Source organism: Balaenoptera acutorostrata, chromosome 10, assembly GCF_949987535.1.
Source record: "Balaenoptera acutorostrata chromosome 10, mBalAcu1.1, whole genome shotgun sequence".
Classification (NCBI taxonomy): Eukaryota; Metazoa; Chordata; class Mammalia; order Artiodactyla; family Balaenopteridae; genus Balaenoptera; species Balaenoptera acutorostrata.
Genome location: NC_080073.1, coordinates 97,260,387 through 97,279,376, shown reverse-complemented (window position 1 = coordinate 97,279,376; position 18,990 = coordinate 97,260,387). Strand labels below are relative to the sequence as shown.

The window sequence follows — 18,990 nt, the reverse complement described above, 5'->3', positions numbered from 1 at the left end:
ATCCAAAGGGAGCCGCCTTCCCTGTGCCTGGGAACCTCCAGCCTCAGAAGATCGGGGTGACCACTTCTTATAACAAGCGGGGTGCACAGCTTTTTTCTTTGCTGAGCAGCAGCGGCAAAGCCCTATTGGGGGTCAGTGTGACTGCGTCACAGTCTGCGCAAGCTCTCACCTGTGCAGGAAGAGGGACGCCAAGCTGGCAGGGCCACAGCAGAGAGCGGCAGCAAGCGGTTTACAGAAAGGATTGCAGGTTGCAGGCTAAGAGCTTCTCCATCATTCTGCCGTCTCCTCACTCCAGAATTCTCTGACCTTAACAAGTCAGAACTTGACTGCAGCTGCCTAGGGGAGTGAAAGGACTAGAATGAGAACATCTCCAACAGGCTCTGGCCTGCAAGACGGAAGGAAACTGGCCATCATCCTAAGAGAAAACTCTTTACGAAGTAAAGAAGGTCATGGCTACACATTCTCAGTAGGTAGAGGACCTGGTGTGTCCACCCTTGGATCATCGTATGACAAAGTGGTGGCCCTGCCACGACATCTAACTGGACAAGTCTGGCCACAAGTCACTTAATTTCTCTGGCCTCAATGTCCTCCTCTGGAAAGTGGGGACACTGAACTGGGTGTCCTGTAGTGTCCTTTAGGACAGCAGCTTTCTAAGATTTGGGTTTATCTGAATTTTTTAAACACTAAACTTAGTCTTTAGGAAAGAGTAAGCTTTGGGTAAGTCCTGCTGGGGAAGGCTCTCGGAGAAGAGCTTGGATGCCACGCCTGCCACCCCTCCCTGCCTTGGGCTGGCCTCCTGAGGGCTGCTTGGCACTGGGACCTGCGCTGTCTCACGTGTCTTCGTGGGGGCTTGTCCTAAAGCTGCTCTCAACCATATTATGCCGTCCCGCCTCCCCCTTCCTCTGGGCAAAGCATCCTGGAGGGGCTTGTAGGCTTGAGCAATGATGCTTAAGAAACAGCCCATTGTCCCTTACAGCGCCCCAAGTTCAAGGGCACCTCAGATGTGGGTACTTACCCCTGATTATTAATGCAAAGGACGAGTTTGATGCTGGGAACGTTTCCTGGCTGGCTCCACGGGGCCTAAGCGCTGTCCTGGCCTCAGATGACTCCATGTCTACAGCTAACACTCAGATCCACCCTGAGCTCCTGACCCAGGTGTCCAAATGTCACAAAGCAGCAGTGTGGGTCAAATCGACGCCCTGGAGTCAAATTCTGGCTCTTCCACCCCTTACTGGCTGTGCAACTTTGGACAAGTTACTTAATCTCGCTGTGCCTCGGCTTCCTCATCTGTAAAATGGGAATAATGGCACCTATTTATAGGCCCGGCAGGATTAAATATGTGTAAGGTGCTCAGCACGGTGTCTGACACAGAGTTAGGCCTTAGTAAATGTTAGCTCTTGAGGACCTGGCCAAATGGTGGAGCAGGACGACCCTGAGCTCACCTCCTCTCATGGGCACAACAAAATTACAACAGTTTACAGAGCCACAGTTGATGAGAGAGACTGGAATCTAGCAGAAAAGATCTTCTACAACTAAAGATATAAAGAAGGAACCACAACAAGACCGTTAGGAGGGGCAGGGGCAGGTTTAGGCAAGACTCACACCCCAGGGTGGGCAGCCCACAAAAGGAAGGATACTTACAACTGCAGAGGTTCTCCCCAAGAAGTGAGGGGTCCAAGCCCTACATCAGGCTTCCCACCCTGGGAGTCCTGCACCAGGAAGACAAGCCCCCAGAATGTCTGGCTTTGAAGGCCAGCAGGGCTGACTTTCAGGAGAGCCAGAGGGCTGTGGGAAATAGACTCCAATTTTAAAGGATGCACACAAAATCTCACACTCCAGGACCCAGGGAAGAAGCAGTAATTTGAAAGCAGCCTGAGTCAGACCCACCTGCTGATCTTGGAGAGCCTTCCAGAAAGGCAGGAGGCAACTGGAACTCACACTGGGGTCACAGACACTGTGGCAGCCATTTCTGGGAGCTTGTTCTACCAGGAGAACACTGGGGCTGGCAAGCACCACTTTGGAATCCTCTCTAGCTTCTCAGCACCAGCTTCTTAGCTGCTCTGCCAGTCAGCCTGTCAGGAATAGGGACAGGTGTCTCTGGGACACCTCTGGCCATGCAACTAACAGGGTGGGGATACAGACCCACCCACTGGCAGGGCTGCTGCCTTAAGACCCCCCGAGTCCCCAGCTGCCCAGGGACACAGCCCTGTCCAGAGGGCCCAAGACCTGGCCCCATACACCACTGTGCCAACACCAGCCCTGGGACCCACCCACCAGTGGGCCAGCACCAGCTCCAGGACCCCCAATCCCTGCAGCCAGACACCAGGATCCAGCTCTGCCCACCAGACTGCCAACACTAACCCCAGGACCAGGCCCACACACCAGTGGGCAAGCATCAGCCCCAGGACCCCCTGGGGCATGGCCCTGCCCACCAGCAGGTCAACACTGGATCTGAGAACCCTGGTCCCCTACCCCAAGAACGCAGCTCTGCCCACCAGTGGGCCAGCCCTAGCCCCAGGACACTCTGAGATTCCACAGCCAACTGTCTCAGGACCCAGCCCTATGAACCAGCAGCCTGGCAATGAACTGGACCAGGGGCCAGCCATACCTACCAGACTGCCAGCAGCAGTCAGCTGACCACAACAGAAGAACCCAGGTAGCCCACACAGGGGGCACCCCTACAGCATACAGCTCTGGTGACCAGAGGTGAGTGCACTGCGGGGATACACAGGACGTCTCCTACAAAAGGCCGCTTCTCCAGGGTCGGAAAATGTAACCAACCTACCAGATACATAAAAATAAAAACAGCAAATTAGGCAAAACGAGGCAACAGAGGAATGTGTTACAAGCGAAGCACCAAGATAAAACCACAGAAGAACTAAGTGAAATGGAGACAGACAATCTACCCAATAAAGGTTCAAGGTAATGATCATAAGGGTGATCAAACAACTAGGGAGAAGAATGGATGAATACAGAAGTTAGGAGTTTTGAACAAAGAGTTAGAAAATACAGAGAAGAACCAAACAGATGCATACAATAACTGAAACTAAAAATACAGTAGAAGGAATCAACAGCAGATTAAATGATAGAGAGGAACAAATTAGTGACCCACAAGACAAGAGTGAAAATCACCAAGGTGGAACAGAAAAAAGAATAAAAAGAAATGAGGACAATTTAAGAGACCTCTGGGACAACATCAAGCCTACTAACATTTGCATTATAGGACTCCCAGAAGGAGGAGAGAGAGAGAGAGAAAGGGGCAGAGAACATATCTGAAGACATAATAGCTAAAAACTTGCTTAACTTGGGAAAGGAAATAGACATTCACCTTCAAGAAGCACAGGACCAAACCAAAGAGGATCATACCAAGACACGTTGTGATTAAAATGGTAAAAACTAAAGATAAAGAGAATATTAAAAGAAGGAAAATGAAACAAGTTATGTACAAGGGAACTCCCATAAGGCTATCAGCTGACTTTTCAGCAGAAACTCTGCATGCCGGAAGGGAGTGGCATAATATATTTAAAGTGATGAAAGGGAAAAACCTAGAATGAAGAGCACTCCACCCAGCAAGGCTTTCATTCAGATTTGATGTAGAGATCAAAAGTTACACAGACAAGCAAAAGATAAAAAGAGTTCAGCACCACCAAACCAACTTTACAAGAAATGTTAAGGGACGTCTCTAAGCGAAAAAGAAAAAGCCACAACTAGAAACATGAAAATTATGAATGGTAAAAGCTGATTGGTAAAGGCAGTACAGTAAAGGTAGTGAATCAACCACATGTAAAGCTAGTAGGAAGGTTAAAAGACAAAAGTAGTAAAATCATCTATATCTGTGATAAGTAGTTAGGGGGATACAAAAAGTTGTAAAATATGATGCCAAAAAACAGTAAATGTGGGAGAAGAGGAGTAAAAATGCAGGGTTGTTAAAATGTATTTGAAATTAAGAGATCAGCAATGTAATTACACATATATATAGATTGCTATATATAAACCACATGGTAACCACAAACCAAAAATCTATAATAGATACAAAAGAGACAGGAATCCAAACATAACACTAAAGATAGTCATCAAATCACAAGGGAAGAGAATAAAAGAACAAAAAAGAACTACAAGAACAGCCGCAAAACAATTAAGACAACAGCAATAAGTATATACCTATCAATGATAACTTTTAACTGTAAATGGATTAAATGCTCCAATCAAAAGACAGAGTGTTTGAATGGATACAAAAACAATACCTGTATATATGCTGCCTACAAGAGACTGACTTCAGATCTAAAGACACACAGAATGAAAGTGAGGGGATGGGAAGAGATATTCCATGCAAATGGAAATGAAAACAAAGCCAGGTAAGCAATCCTTATATCAGACAAAGTACTGCACCAGTTTACATTGTGACATGCTAGGCCACAAAACAAGTTTCAGTAAATTTAAGAAAAATGAAATTCATATCAAGCATCTTTTCTGACCACAATGCTATGAGATTAGAAATCAAGAAAATAACTGCAAAAAAACACAAACACATGGAGTCTAAAACAATATTCTACTAAACTAACAGTGGATCACTGAAGAAAAAAATCAAAAAATACCCAGAGACAAATCAAAATGTAACACAGCAATCCAAAAATCTATGGGATGCAGCAAAAGCAGTTATAAAAGGGATGTTTATAGTGATACAGGTCTACCTCAGGAAACAAAAACCTCAAACAACCTAGCCTTACACATAAAGGAACTAGAAAAAGAACAAACAAAACCCAAAGTTAGTAGAATGAAAAAAATCAAAGATCAGAGCAGAAATAAATGAAATAGAGACTAAAAAAACAATAGAGAGCAATGAACTTAAGAGCTGATTCTTTGAAAAGATAAAATTGATAAACCCTTAGCCAAACTCATCAAGAAAAAGAGGGCCCAAACCAATAAAATCAGAAATGAAAAAGGAGAAGTTACAACCTATACAACAGAAATACGAATGATCATAAGCGATTACTATGAACTATACACCAATAAAGTGAACAATCTAGAAGCAATGGACAAATTCCTAGAAATGTACACCCCCCTAAGAATGAACAAGAAATAGAAAATATGAACAGACCAATTACCAGAAATGAAATTAAGTAATAGAAAACTCCCAATAAACAGAAGTCCAGGACCAGTTGGCTTCACAAACACTTAGAGAAGAGTTAACACCTGTCCTTCTCAAACTATACCAAAAAATTGCAGAGGAAGGAATGCTCCTGAACTCATTCTGTTAGGCCAGCATCACCCTGATACCAAAGCCAGAAAAGATATCACAAGCAAAAAAGAAAATTACAGGCCAGCATCACTGATGAACATAGATGCAAAAAATCCTTAACAAAATATCAGCAAACTGAATTCAATATTGCATTAAAAGGATCATACACCATGATCAAGTGGGAGTTATCCCAGGGATGCAAGGATGGCTCAACATCTGAAAATCAATATGATACACATTAACAAATTGAATAAAAATCACATGATCATCTCAATAGATGCATAAAATTCAACATTCATTTATGATTAAAAACTCTCAAAGTGGGTATAGAGGGAACATACCTCAACTTAATAAAGGCCATGTATGACAAACCCACAGCTAACATCATACTCAAGAGTGAAAAGCTGAAAGCATTTCCTCTAAGATCAAGGATGCCCACTCTCACTACTTTTATTCAACATAGTATTGGAAGTCCTAGCCACAGCAATCAGACAAGAAAAATAAAAGGAATACAGATTGGAAAGGAAGTAGTAAAACTGTCATGTTTACAGATGACATGATACTATTACTTAGAAAATCCTAAACATGCCACCAAAAAATAACTACAGCTCATCAATGAATTTGGCAAAGCTGCAGGATACAAGATTAATATACAGAAATCTGAATTTTTATACACTAACAACAAACTATCAAAGAGAAATTAAGAAAACAATCCCATTTATCATCGCATCAAAAAGAATAAAATACCTAGTAATAAACCGACATAAGGAGGTAAAAAACCTGTACTTGGAGAACTGATGAAACTGATAAAACACTGATGAAATAAACTGAAGACAACCCAAACAGATGGAAAGATATATCATGTTCATGGATTGGAAGAATGTTGTTAAAATAATCAGAATACCCAAGGCAATCTACAGATCAAACGCAAATCCTATCAAAATACCAAGGACATTTTTCACAGAACCAGAAAAAATCTAAAATTTGAATGGAAACATGAAAAACCCTGAATAACCAAAGAAATCTTGAGAAAGAAGAACAGAGCTGGAGGTATCACACTCCCTGATTTCAAGATATACTACCAGGACAAAGTGAGAGAGTGGCATGGACATATATATATTACCAAATGTAAAATCAAAAGCTAGTGGGAAGCAGCCGTATAGCACAGGGAGATCAGCTCAGTGCTTTGTGACCACCTAGAGGGGTGGGAGGGAGGGAGACGCAAGAGGTAAGAGATATGGGGATATATGTATATGTATAGCTGATTCACTTTGTTATAAAGCAGAAACTAACACACCATTGTAAAGCAATTATACGCCAATAAAGATGGTAACAACAACAACAAAAAAGATATACTACAAAGCTACAGTAAGCAAAACAGTATGGTACTGGCACAAAAACAGACACAGAACGGAGAGTCCAGAAATAAACCCAAGCACTTATGGTCAATCTACGACAAAGGAGGTAAGAATGTACAGTGGGGAAAAGACAGTCTCTTCAGTAAGTGTTGCTGGGAAAATAGAAGAGCTACATGTAAAAGAATGAAATGAGAACATTTTCTCACACTATATACAAAAATAAACTCAAAATGGGTTAAAAACCTAAATGTAAAACCAGAAACCATAAAACTCCTAGAAGATAACACAGGCAGAACACTCTTTTTAACATAAATTGTAGCAGTATCTTTTGGATCTGTCTCCTAAGGCAAAGAAAACAAAAGCAAAAATAAACAAATGAGACCTAATTAAACTTAAAAGCTTTTGCACAACAAAGGAAACTACTGACAAAACAAAAGGCAACCTAAGGAAGGAATGGGAGAAAATATTTGCAAATGATATGACCAGTAAGGGGTTAATATCCAAAATATATAAACAGCTCATATAGCTCAGTATCAATAAAACAACCTGATTAAAAATGAGCAGAAGACCTGAATAGACATTTGTCTAAATAAGACATACGGATGGCCAACAGGCACATGAAAAGATGCTCAGTACCGCTAATCCTCAAGAGTAATGCAAGTCAAAAACGCCATGAGATATCACCTCACACGTGTCAGAATGACTATCATCAAGAAGATCACAAATAACAAAAGTTGGCAAGCATGTAGAGGAAAGGGAACCCTAGAACACTGTTGGTAGGAATGTAAATTGGTGTAGCCATTGTGGAAAACAGTATGGAGGTTCTTCAAAAAACTAAAAACAGAACTACTATATGATCCAGCAGTTCCATGCCTGGGTGTATATATGAAGAAAACGAAAACACTAATTTGAAAAGATACATGCACCCCAATCAATGTTTATAGCAGCATTATTAACAATAGCAAAGATATGGAAGCAACCTAAGTATCCATCAATAGATGAATGGATAAAGATGATATAGTATATATATACAATGGACTACTACTCAGCCATAAAAAAGAATGAAATGTTGCCATTTGTAACAACATGGATGGATATGGAGGGTAATATGAAATAAGACAGAGAAAGTCAAATGCTGTATGTTATGACTTATATGTGGAATCTAAACTTAAAGAAAAAGAAAACAAATGAATATAACAAAACAGAAACCGACTCAGATATAGAGAACAAACTAGTAGTTACCAGTGGGGAGAGGGAAGGGAGGAGGGGCAAGATATGGGGAGGGGATTAAGAGGTACCAAAAGTTAATTAATTAATCTTCAAAAATATGATTCTCTTGACTATAAAAAGAAAACATAGTGTCTTTAGATTTTAAATTTCAAGCTTTGCTATCTTATGTATAGCAACTATGGTTTATGACTTCCTTACAAAATAATGTAAAATTTGCAACACTAAGCAAACCTACCAAGAAACAATTATCCATAGTTCCCCCATTGGATTTTCATATCTGAGTTATCTACCAAGTTTTACCATTTGTATTTTTCACAAAATGTTAATTTCATATGTGCTTACACTTATATTCTACTTTTTCAGTTACCTTTCTTAGGTGAACAGTTTCTTAGTCTTTAATTTTTTTCATCTTATATAATCCAATAAACTGATATTCCATAAAAAAATTTTAAAATAAATGTTAGCGCTTATGCTTGACACATATGTTTCACAAGCACCTCAAACTCTGTGTGTCCCAGACTATCCTTTTCCTATTTTCAAACCCCACCCCCTCTGCCCCAGTCCCGTTCTCCTCTTATTTCCTTTTTCAGTGAATGGCATTACCTAGACGTCACCTCCCCCTTTCCGCTTCCAGCTGATCGTGAACACTTGCCAGTTAGTTCTAGAAGCTATTCCACTGCTCTAATCAAGGTCCTCATCTGCCTGCAGGTTCACACTCATGGTCTCCACACCTGTGGCTTTAGCCAGTCCAATCCTGCTGTCAGTCCTCTGGCCAAACACAAGCTTCCGTGCACCCCTCTCCCGCTTGACATTTGCAGCGGGCCCCACTGTCCTACCCATAACATCCCGATCTCCAGTCCACCGTCCTCGGAACCAGTGTGGCCGGTTCTCCTGCCTGGGGGTCCCGGAGCAGACCCCCATGGTGTGTGTGGCCCGGGAGCCCTGAGAGGGGGCTGTCCATGGGACCATGCTGCGGTGACCACCTCAGGGACAGCCAGCGCTAACTAGGGGCTTCGTGGACTTAAGCTTCCCTGAATGGAGTCCAAGAGAGGCTTCACTTCAGTGACCTCAGAACTCTACTGAGGAGCCAGAATACTCATACATACCAAAAAAAAAGAAAAAAAAAAGCCACGGAATGAACGACTAGTTGTCCCCTGTGTACCTGACCGTGGCACCCCAGTTTCCAACTGCAGCTGTCTGGGCACTTGACTCCTGTTGCCGCCACCACCTGCAGCTCCCAAATAGTAAACACTCACTGCGTACCTGACACCGCGCTGCACCATTTTCACGCACAATTTTATTTAATCCTCACAATGCCTCACAGCTTCCAAAGCCAGTGTGTTCAGCTCTAAAGCACTGCTCTTAACCTCCCTGCTAGGCCGATGCATGCGTTGCTTCGCCTCCGTTTTGTTGAGTTCACACTCTCTCAGCTTCCGTCCAATTATCCCAGTTCCCTGTCTTAGGTGATACCATCGCCTTCTGACACCGAGAACCACAGATCAGGAAAGATACCCAGCTGCCTCCCAGCCTCCAGGTAGGGAGACGCTGTTTCCTTAACCCAGCTCCTCCTTCCCCCTCCTGTACACTGCCTGCCTGTGTGCCCACCAGTGGGGACCTCCCACCACGAGCCTGTCAGCCAATACTTATGACTTCCTGCGAGGGAAGTGATGTCGAACGAGGCTCTTGCACAGCGTGGGTCCACCTAGCGCTGTGGCAGAGGCAGGAAGAGAACAGCACGCTGCTGGGTCCGCAGAGGAAGAACACATCTGACACTTAATCAGTCGTGGGTGGGCAGCCAGGCCCTTTCCTAAGTGCTATTTTTGGTTTTAAAAAAAAGTTCTGCTCCTTATGTGCCATTAATCAAAAAATGCTCGGGCTTCCCTGGTGGCGCAGTGGTTGAGAATCTGCCTGCCAATGCAGGGGTCACGGGTTCGAGCCATGGTCTGGGAAGATCCCACATGCCGCGGAGCAAGTAGGCCCGTGAGCCACAATTACTGAGCCTGCGCGTCTGGAGCCTGTGCTCCGCAACAAGAGAGGCCGCGATAGTGAGAGGCCCACGCACCGCGATGAAGAGTGGCCCCCACTTGCCACAACTGGAGAAAGCCCTCGCACAGAAACAAAGACTCAACACAGCCAAAATTAAATTAATTAATTAAATAAAAAAAAAAAAGAACCTCTGCTTTAAAAAAAAGAAAAAAAATGCTCTCATTTCATAATAGGAAGCCATGATCATCCAATCATGACGTTTAACACGAAGGGGTCTTGTTACGTGAACTCATGAATCCGTTTGCAGAGGAAGGAAAAGTAAACCACAAAAGCAGAATAACTGATTCTTCTCCGAGGCTGTGACAACCAGCTAAGAGGCATGCTACTCTGAGCTGGACTTCCACACACCCATTTCTTTTCTCCTCCACAACAGATTGCGACTTTGCATCTTGTGATTGCAGAGGTTCAGTGTTTCCTACATGGTGAGATCATTGCTGTTTTTTTATTTCTTTAATTAAGCGCACACGCGCGCGTGCACACGCACACACACACACACACGCGAGACAAAATGATGGAAGAGAGGACGAAAAATTCCATCTGTTCCTTAGTTACCAACCTGGAGTAGGATGGTTGTCACTGACACCTTGTCCAGGACGGGTCTCACAGGGGGGTCCATGCGAAGCTACATCCTTATGAGGCCTGTGATTTCAGAGTCTCCACCCAGGAGAAGGCAAGCCCGTCTCTTCAGCTACACAAATGAAGATATTTCACACATGAGTTGGGCTTATTATCTCAAACTCCCCCCACGATAGAATTAGGGTGAAGGCCTTGGCCCCCCTGGCCTTGTTCACACTATGTGCTGCCTTGACGTCTGGGTCGCAGGGACACTGTTCCAAGCCAGCATTAAAATGCTTCCTGTCACCCCTGCCAGCCTCAGCCCCTGCTCCAAACCCTCCCAGCCGGGGCAACACAAGGAAAGCCCCTGGTCGCAGTTTAACTGTCTTGGGTTTTCCTCAGTTCTCTCCCACTGACCTGGTTACGACAGCCCCACTGTCCCTTCTTTCGTCCTAGAAAGTATGCGCAATACCCTGCTCACGTCTAAGCTGATGGAAGCTGCTTCTGAGGAAGGGACTGGGGCCGGGGTGGAGGGACAGTGGCCGTGCATCGCATACCCTCCTGTGTCCTGGTTGTCTTTTATTCCCACGTGCACAGAGCCCTTTCCCATTAAAAAATTTAGTTACAACTATTTTTCAAAAAGGTGGGCAGGGGATTGAAAGTACATACCTGTGCTGGTTGCCTCTGTCATCCCTGAGCAAGGAAACTGACCCGTGTGGACCATGTCCACTCAGACGGACCTTGTTTCAATCACACCAAAACATCTAGGAAGAGGCCGCAGTAAGGAAATGCAGGCATTTTCAGACCCTCTAGCGGCTGGTCAGAAAGATGTAGCCCCACGTGGCCCAGCTGTGGGAGGTCCCCTCCGCAGCGGCCGGCAGTCCTCTTCCGGCCTCTGCTCTCCACTCGTCGTGCAGGGAGGTCAGATGCCTCTTGATCGTTTCAGTTCGTCGTAAGGACGTGGTTTTTGCCCTCCAGGGACCCGCTGGCACCGCGTGAGTGGAAGCCGGGCAGGTGCCCAACGTAAGGAATCGGGGTGGGCAAGAGAGGAAGATGGAGAGAGATGGCTTCAGGTCTGGAAGACGGTTGAGAGAAAGTGGCAGCAAAACGGTGCTCTGGTTTGGATGAAGGAGGTGCGGACAGCTGGGCTGTGGGTGAAGACCTCTCACTGCAGGTTCCAGGCAGCAGGAGAGAACGCACACTCGCTGCTGACCCCCCAGCCCATCCGGCTGCTCCAGAGGAAGGAGCCGGGGCGCAGTCCTGCGGGTTTCAGCAGCAAAGCAGTGCAGGAGCCGAGATGCTGCCGGCCACCTCGCAGGCCTCGGCTTAAAGCTCAGGAGCTGGTGGCGGAGGAAGGCCTGAGGCAGGCTTCCCAAGGCCCAGCTGAAGGCTACTTGTGCCGCCCCAGTTCCTCTGAACAAAACCAGCCTCTCATTCATGCGGACGGGGCACTCAGTCCAAGCCCTTTCGGTTCCAGCAGGGTGCAGCGCTCTGTGGCCCTTGGGGCACCAAGGTGGGCACCTCCAGTGGAAGCACTGAAAGGTGCGTCAGCGCCTGTACCCGAGCTGCACCCCTGCACGGCCCCTCGCTGCTCACATCAGCGTCAGCCACTGCGGCCAATTGGTCTTTGCATCCTCCCCGTTATCCTGAGACCCACCCCTCACCCAACACCAGCAGAGTGAGTTCTGCACCTCGCACTGTGTTGGACTCTGTCATCCATCACCCCCATTTTACGGGGGTGGGGACTGAGGTTAAAGGAACAGGATCATACCACTAGGAAATGGCAAAGCTGAGCTGAGCACCCTGGGCTTCTGACCCTCAATCCAGTTCCCCTGCCTCTACATGACTAGGGGAGCCCACAAAGGGTGCTCGGAAGGATGACGGTTTTAGACACAGATTTAAACCCGTGTCTGCCCTGCTAAACTGCGCCTGCTCTGGTGGGGTCAGTTACCACTGGGTTTAGCATCCTTCACCTAATAGGAAACCTGTCAAATACTGGCTGAAACAACCGGATTTTTTGTTTGCTTTTTAATGTAAAGGAAGTCTGGAGTTAAGTACGAAAGGGCTTGTGGTACCATCAATGTGCCACAGCTCTGTTTTTTTGCCCCACCATCCTTACCATGTGACTTCCATCCTTGAGGTTGCCTCATGTCCCAAGATGGCTGCTGGAGTTCCAGTCATTCTGTATGTGTTCCAGGCAGGAAGTAAGAGGAAAGGTTACCTGACCGTGGAGTAAATCCTCTGTAAATAAAAACCTTTTCTGTAAGCCCTACCTAATAACTTTGCTTCTATCTCATTGTCCATTCCTCTGCATAAAGACTGAGAAATAAAGTTTTGTTAACACACTCCTGCATCAAATAAAATTGAGGTTTGGTTAGTAAGGAAGGGGAGGATAGATATGGTTGGTTGGCTGCCACAGAGCTACCCTCAGTAATGGGCTGACTTGTGATCAGGTGAGAGTGAAACCACCTCCAGTGACCCAGCGAGGAGAGCAAATAATTCATAGGACATCTGTGTCTCACTACTGAGATTATAAGGTACTTCATCAAAGCCTGAGTATAAACTTTTAGCAATATCCCCAACATCACCTAGAAATGAAGCCAGACTAATTTAAAAATGAGAAAATGGCACAGGTAGGTAGCATTCTCTGTAGCTTCTTTCTTTAGCAATCTGGGTTAAAGCTCTGACAAGGTACAATGTGAAATCTACAGTCCCTAGCTCCTTGCTATTCAAACTCTGGTCCCCAAGGACCAACATCATCAGGGAGCATATTAGAAATGCAGAACCCCAGGCCCCACCCCCAAGCTACTAACTCAGAATCCAAATTTTAACAGGGGCCCTAGGGGATTCCCATGTACATAAACTTTACAAATGCAAGACTTAAAGAACCTGCAATGGGCCTCTGATCTCCTAGAACACTTCTCAGGAAGCATCCTCTCTAAGATGTTTAGCGAGACTGTAAGTCACAGTGTCACCTCTCTGAAGAGAGCACACATTTTACCTGTTATCGCTTGTGACTCAGTGACACCTAATGTTTACTGAGCGCTTACCATGCGCCAGGCACTGACACGAGGGTACTGTGTGTCCTTCTGCATTTCACACTCCGAACAATCCTGTAAGGTGGCTACCATCACTATCATGTTACACAGGAGGACACGGTGCCAAGGTACCCAGCCAGCAAGCTCCTCAGGGGTGTTAAGGCTCAGAGGACAGATAAGGGCCGTGTTTTAGGATAAGGGAGAAGCTTGGTGTGGTGAAGCATGCTCTAGACAGGGATGGGAGCCAGGATGCCTGCGTTCTAAAGGCTTCTCAGCTACCAGTGGTGACCTGGTATAACCCCCGTCACCACCCAGAACCTCGCTTTTCTTATCTGAGTACTGGGGAGGGGAGTGTCGACCAGGTGACTGGCACGCTTTCCTCCAGCGGACGTTCCTCAAGTCCAGGTGTGCCTCCCTTCTGATCTTGAAGTCAGTCAGCCTTAGCAGCTGCCGACCCTGACTTTATCCAGATTCACCCAGCTGCCACCAGGTCTGGCCAGAGCCCAACTCAGTCTACAGACCCAGATGTTGGACACCCCAGGGGACGCATACATCTTTCCAAGCAATCAGAGGCGAATAAACACAGCTGCTGCCAGCCGCCCCCTGCGCCCGCCCCCAGCCTTCTCACTGGACTCAGGTGCAGGGGAAGGAACCAGGCAAAGCCCACTTCCCGTAAACTTCCAGAATTAGACTTGATCGGAAACGTTGCCAAGGAAACACCTGCCCATGCCAGACACTGCTTGCCAAAGCTGCCGGTGGGATATTCCCATTCTGCCCACCTCATCTGAAAGGGCTGGCCATACCACCCTCAGACTGGTTGGCAGAAACCAGAAATAAGCAGTGAAGGAAGACCACTCAGATGTAGTTCACAGTGGAAGGCGCCTGGTACCCCCCTCCTGGCACCTCTGCAGGGCATATCCAGTCAACAGATTTGTCAAATGGAGTGGGAGCTTTTGATAGTGTCTCCCAGTTCACAGTGGCCCCTGTACAGTGTCCCTTGGCTCACCAGCCCTGCACTGCCATGGACACAGGGAGGCTCCTGGTGGCCATGAGTCTGTCTCCATGGGGATGGATGATCGATCCACAGGCAGCACCAGACCCAAGATGGACCACAGGCCCTTTCCCATGGATTTAGGAAACGGGGCCAAGAGACTGTCTCCAGAGGCTGGACCTGTACCAGATAATCTTAGGACCTCAGGGTAAGGCATCTTCCACCTGAGCAACCCGGACAGCAGAGAGAGAACTAGCAGACACACAGAGCAGGTCAAAGATAAAGGGGGCCAGTCTCTTTAGTCCTGTCCCAGATTCTAGCCCTACCCCCGGTGGGTTCTGAACCTCACCCCCTGTATCCTGTGATCAAGTCTCCTTGAGCGAGCCAGCTCCAGAACAATTCTGTTACTTGTCACCAGGGGTCAGGCATTCATGTATTCACCTAATACTCAGGGAGAGCCCAGGCAGGCTGAGATGTCCTTGGCACCGAGGGAAAAGAAAAGAATAAAGACATGATCTATACCCTCGAGGGGCTCACAGGCTAGTGTGGGATATAAACAGGTCATTCTAAACCAATGTATTAAATGTGGTAAAAAGGACACAGAGTACCATGGAAGGAAACAAGCCTAGGGCAGAAGCCAAGGGGCAGAGAGCCGGGAGGGCTTCCTGGAGGAGGGGATGCTTGAGCTGAATCATAGAGGTAGGAGGATGCAGCCCCACAGTGGGGGGACAGTGTTCCTGACCAAGATGATACCAGCATGCCCAAAGATGGGTAGGGGACAGCACGGTTTCAGGGAGAAAACACATATGAGGAACTATATACTAGGTAAAGCAGAAGTGTGCAAAAGGGACCAAGACACATGCTGGACGCAAGAAGCCTGCTTTTTAGGGGGAAACCACATGGAGTTTAATTAACCATTATGCGTGAAACATTACAGAAGCTCAGAAGCAGGAAAAGGCACGTGCAGCTTGGAAATCAACAAGGGGAAGTTTCCAATAGGCCTGGAAGCACAGGGCGGATTCAAACAGAGGCAGAGCCTGGCCACACGCTTGCAAACCACGCTATTCAAAATGTTCAGCATTCCTCAGAGCTCTGTACTTCCTAAAGTGCTTTCACATTAAGCTCACCTGATGCTCACAGCAAGTGGAGGAGTAAGCAATTCTAGCACCTTCCTGAAGGTGATGGGGAAACTGAGCCGCAGACTGAGTGATCGCCTTGGGTCACAGACCTAACGAGTCAGCGCACAGGCTCAGACCCTCCCCAGCACCCACGCCTGCCAAGGCTCTTTGTCACTCTTCCATGAATAAGAGAAGCGGACAAAGACCCATGCACTGCAGAGTAACTCTAACTTTCCTCCAGCGCTTCTGGGCAAGCCCAGGTCGCCTCCGCCCTTGTGTGGCAGCTCAGGAGTGAGAGGTCCTCTTAAAGACTGAGAAAACAAAATACATACTTGTTTAATATCTGTCTTCCCTGCATGATTACAAGCTCCAACAGGGCAAAAACAACTTAGCAATTAAACTCAGTACCTGGGCCATTAATGGGAGTGTGTTCAAATCTATTTCATGATTGAATGAGAACGAAGAAGAGAACAAGCGAACCACACGGAATGGAAAGGGGAGAGAGAGGAGGTGGGGATGCAGGCCCGCCGGGGCATGGACACAGCCTTCTGACAGAAGCGAATCATCCAGAGCTCTCCTCCTCACTGCCACCCTCACAAGCCTTCATGGCGTTAAGTCCAGAGGGCGGGGGGGCCAAGGAAAAGATGCCAACATTTCCAACAAGTACCCCGTTGCTACTTGGTAACACTCTAGGGAAAGAAGGGTGACGGGAGACGAGCAAAAAGAGACCAAACAGGAGGCTCAGAGGTTAGCGTGAGCTCCAGCAGGCCCGAGCACCTCTGTATGAGTTCCTGGTAAATTACAAAGTAATCCCTACGCTTTAGGTGTGATTCTCAGGTCTGAACCCCGATCGCCTGCTGTGCTATTCTACTGGGAGTTCTGCTCGGTCGGGACAAGCTTCTTGAAGGATTTTTTCCTTGTCCTCTGATCACGTTCTCCAACCCCACCTCCGGGTGGTGGCCCTACAGTGAGACCAGCCCCGAGTGAGGAACTGTCACCTCACCTAGCGAGGAACTGCCCACTCACTTTTTAACCTCCATAAGGCAAGGCTGGCAGACCAAAAAGGAAAGGGAGTGACTGGTGAGGAAGGCAGTGAGGGGCGGCACCCCACCCTGCCCTGCAGGCCTCCAGGAAAGTTCTTCCCCACTCTGTTCACATCACCCCCTTCCTCCACCCACCCACCCCTCCCCACCTCTTCAATCTGGCCTCCTGCCAGGAGCCAGGAGCAGTTTCACTTGGCACAGATTCTAAAGGAGAAACAGCTCTTTGTTCCATCCACCAGAGGAAAGGTCCCCAACCTGCTACAAAGACACCTTTTCACCTGTCAAGGCAAAGAAAAGCGGCCTCTAGGCCTTCCAAACCCAGGACACCCAGCTGAAGACAAAAGCTGCTTCTCCTCTGGGACCACAGGAGGATGCAGAAGGCAGAGCCAGAGGCCCTGCCAGCCATCCACACCCCTAACCCCTCCCAGAGGCTGCCCTGGGCTGAAGAACGCCGCCTCCCTCCTGCTCAAATCTCACAGCACTGCTCACAGAGGCTGTCACTTAGGGCAGGAGATTGGTCTTCAGACCTAGTCCTGGGCACACATGCTCTACTTTTACCCTCCCCATCTGCAGAGACTTCATTCCACATTCTGCACTTTCAGGGAGGAAAACTAAACCCCCAGTCACAGTGGGGAGCTGATGACCACATGACGGGGCCGGGTAGGAGCCCAGGGTGATGCTTCAGCAATTCAAGATGAGGCCAGCATGTCTCACACCCAGAACAAGAGAGGATGCAGGCCTTTAGAGCTCTTTCCACACATCATGGGATTTGAGGGTCGCCCACAGTTTTCAGGCAAACTTTCCATTAACAACAACAACAACAAAAAGCACTTCATTCTAATGAACCCTGACCTCATTTCCTGAAGTGGCCTCAGACACGCACACACAAGCCTGCATGTGTACAATCTGTCAGTTTGATTTGTCATCAGGCAAAAGCCACAAACACCCACCCCAACCTTCCCTGCCCTCAGATCTAGAGCTTCTCTCACCTATGTTTAAGGCGACACTGTAAGACGGAAGAACTAGAAACTCAACTTAGTAACGTTAAACCCCAGTTTTCCAAGGCAGGGGGAGAACCCCACATATTAGCCACCATAGTGTTGGCCACAACCGAAACCCTGGGTTTCTGCAGTATCCGGACAGAATGTCTCGAATAAAGGGAACGTGGGGCCATCAGGAGCTGTGCTTCTCACAGCAGGCAGTGAGCAGAAACATCTTCAAACTACTGCACTCTCAGTAAAATACAATTCTGATATTGAAATGGAATTGGATCCTCACCTACTCTGTGTCCCTACAGCGGGCCTTAAATTCCGCCCAGATGGAGCTGTTTTGTCGTCTGATAAGGAAAACGCGTGATAATCAGATTGACAAAACAAAACAAGACCACCCAAGGCCCACACCTTATAGCAGGCAAGGTTTTACCCAACAGGGTTTGACAGAATATACTGTACTTGCAGAATATTTAACTTTCTATCCCGCAGCAGTAGGGCAATAGCCTTCAGTTGTGGCTCATCTGGACCCTCACCAGAATTTTAAGCCGAACTCCAGCCCCTTCAGCCCCCTCCCCGCCAGGTGCACTCCCTCCCTTCTCCCCCCGCCTTCCCCCTGCTCTGTGAGGCCTGCCCCTGCTTCTCCCAGTGCCGAGGTGGGAGACAGCAGAAGCACCCACCTCAGGACCACCCTCCTGCTGACAGGCTGCTCATTCTTTTCTTCTTTCTGGAGTTGGGATTCACTAACATCACTTGACCTTATAATCTTTATTTTACCAAAAAGTTGTGCAAACTTTTATGGTTTGTAACAGTATGTGGCTCGTAAATTAGATAGAAGTAAAGCGCTTATGACTTGGGTGAATTTCACGTAAACCCCACGTTCACTCACTAGGTAGCGGACAAGTGCAGCAGGAACTCCTTCTCGTGCGCTTTTGCTCACATCCCCTACTGGATTCAGAGTTCTTCGGGGCAGAGGCGATCACTGGACAAATGTAAAGTATTAACTGTAAGCACAGTTTGCTTTAAGAAGTTTTCTTACGAGTGTATTTTTGATTTAAAAAAATTAAGTACTCTTGGATATGTTACTTTACACACGTGCCAGCTGGTTTCAACAACTCCGTGTGCTCTGAACTCTCTCAACAGCTATTTTACACATTAGGCAGGGACTGAACTCTCAGAGTGACAGCTCCGTAATTCCATCGTCTCCTCTTTTTTGGGCGGGGGGATGGGGGCATGGAGAATCCAACTCACCACTCGGGCTCCTGCAGGTCTGACAGCTGCACGAATCAGTTTCAAACAAAGGGCCCCGTCTCACTCGCCCAGCTCAAAGCCTGCAACTGTCCAACCAACAGTTACCAGCAGGGGAGGACACGGCCGGGGTAG

At 47.2% G+C, this 18,990-nt stretch overlaps 1 protein-coding gene and 1 long non-coding RNA gene across 2 annotated transcripts in view; one reads left to right on the top strand and one right to left on the bottom strand.

Moving 5' to 3' along the window:
- The window catches only part of PHACTR1 (phosphatase and actin regulator 1), a 594,117-nt gene that overhangs the window by 543,996 nt on the left and 31,131 nt on the right, over nt 1–18,990 (top strand). The window lies entirely within an intron of this gene.
- LOC130709045 (uncharacterized) lies at nt 880–13,547 on the bottom strand. Its single transcript, XR_009009496.1, has 4 exons — nt 11,098–13,547; nt 10,430–10,561; nt 2,613–2,781; nt 880–2,072 (listed from the first exon to the last, which is right to left on the bottom strand). It is a non-coding gene; the product is annotated as an uncharacterized LOC130709045 (long non-coding RNA).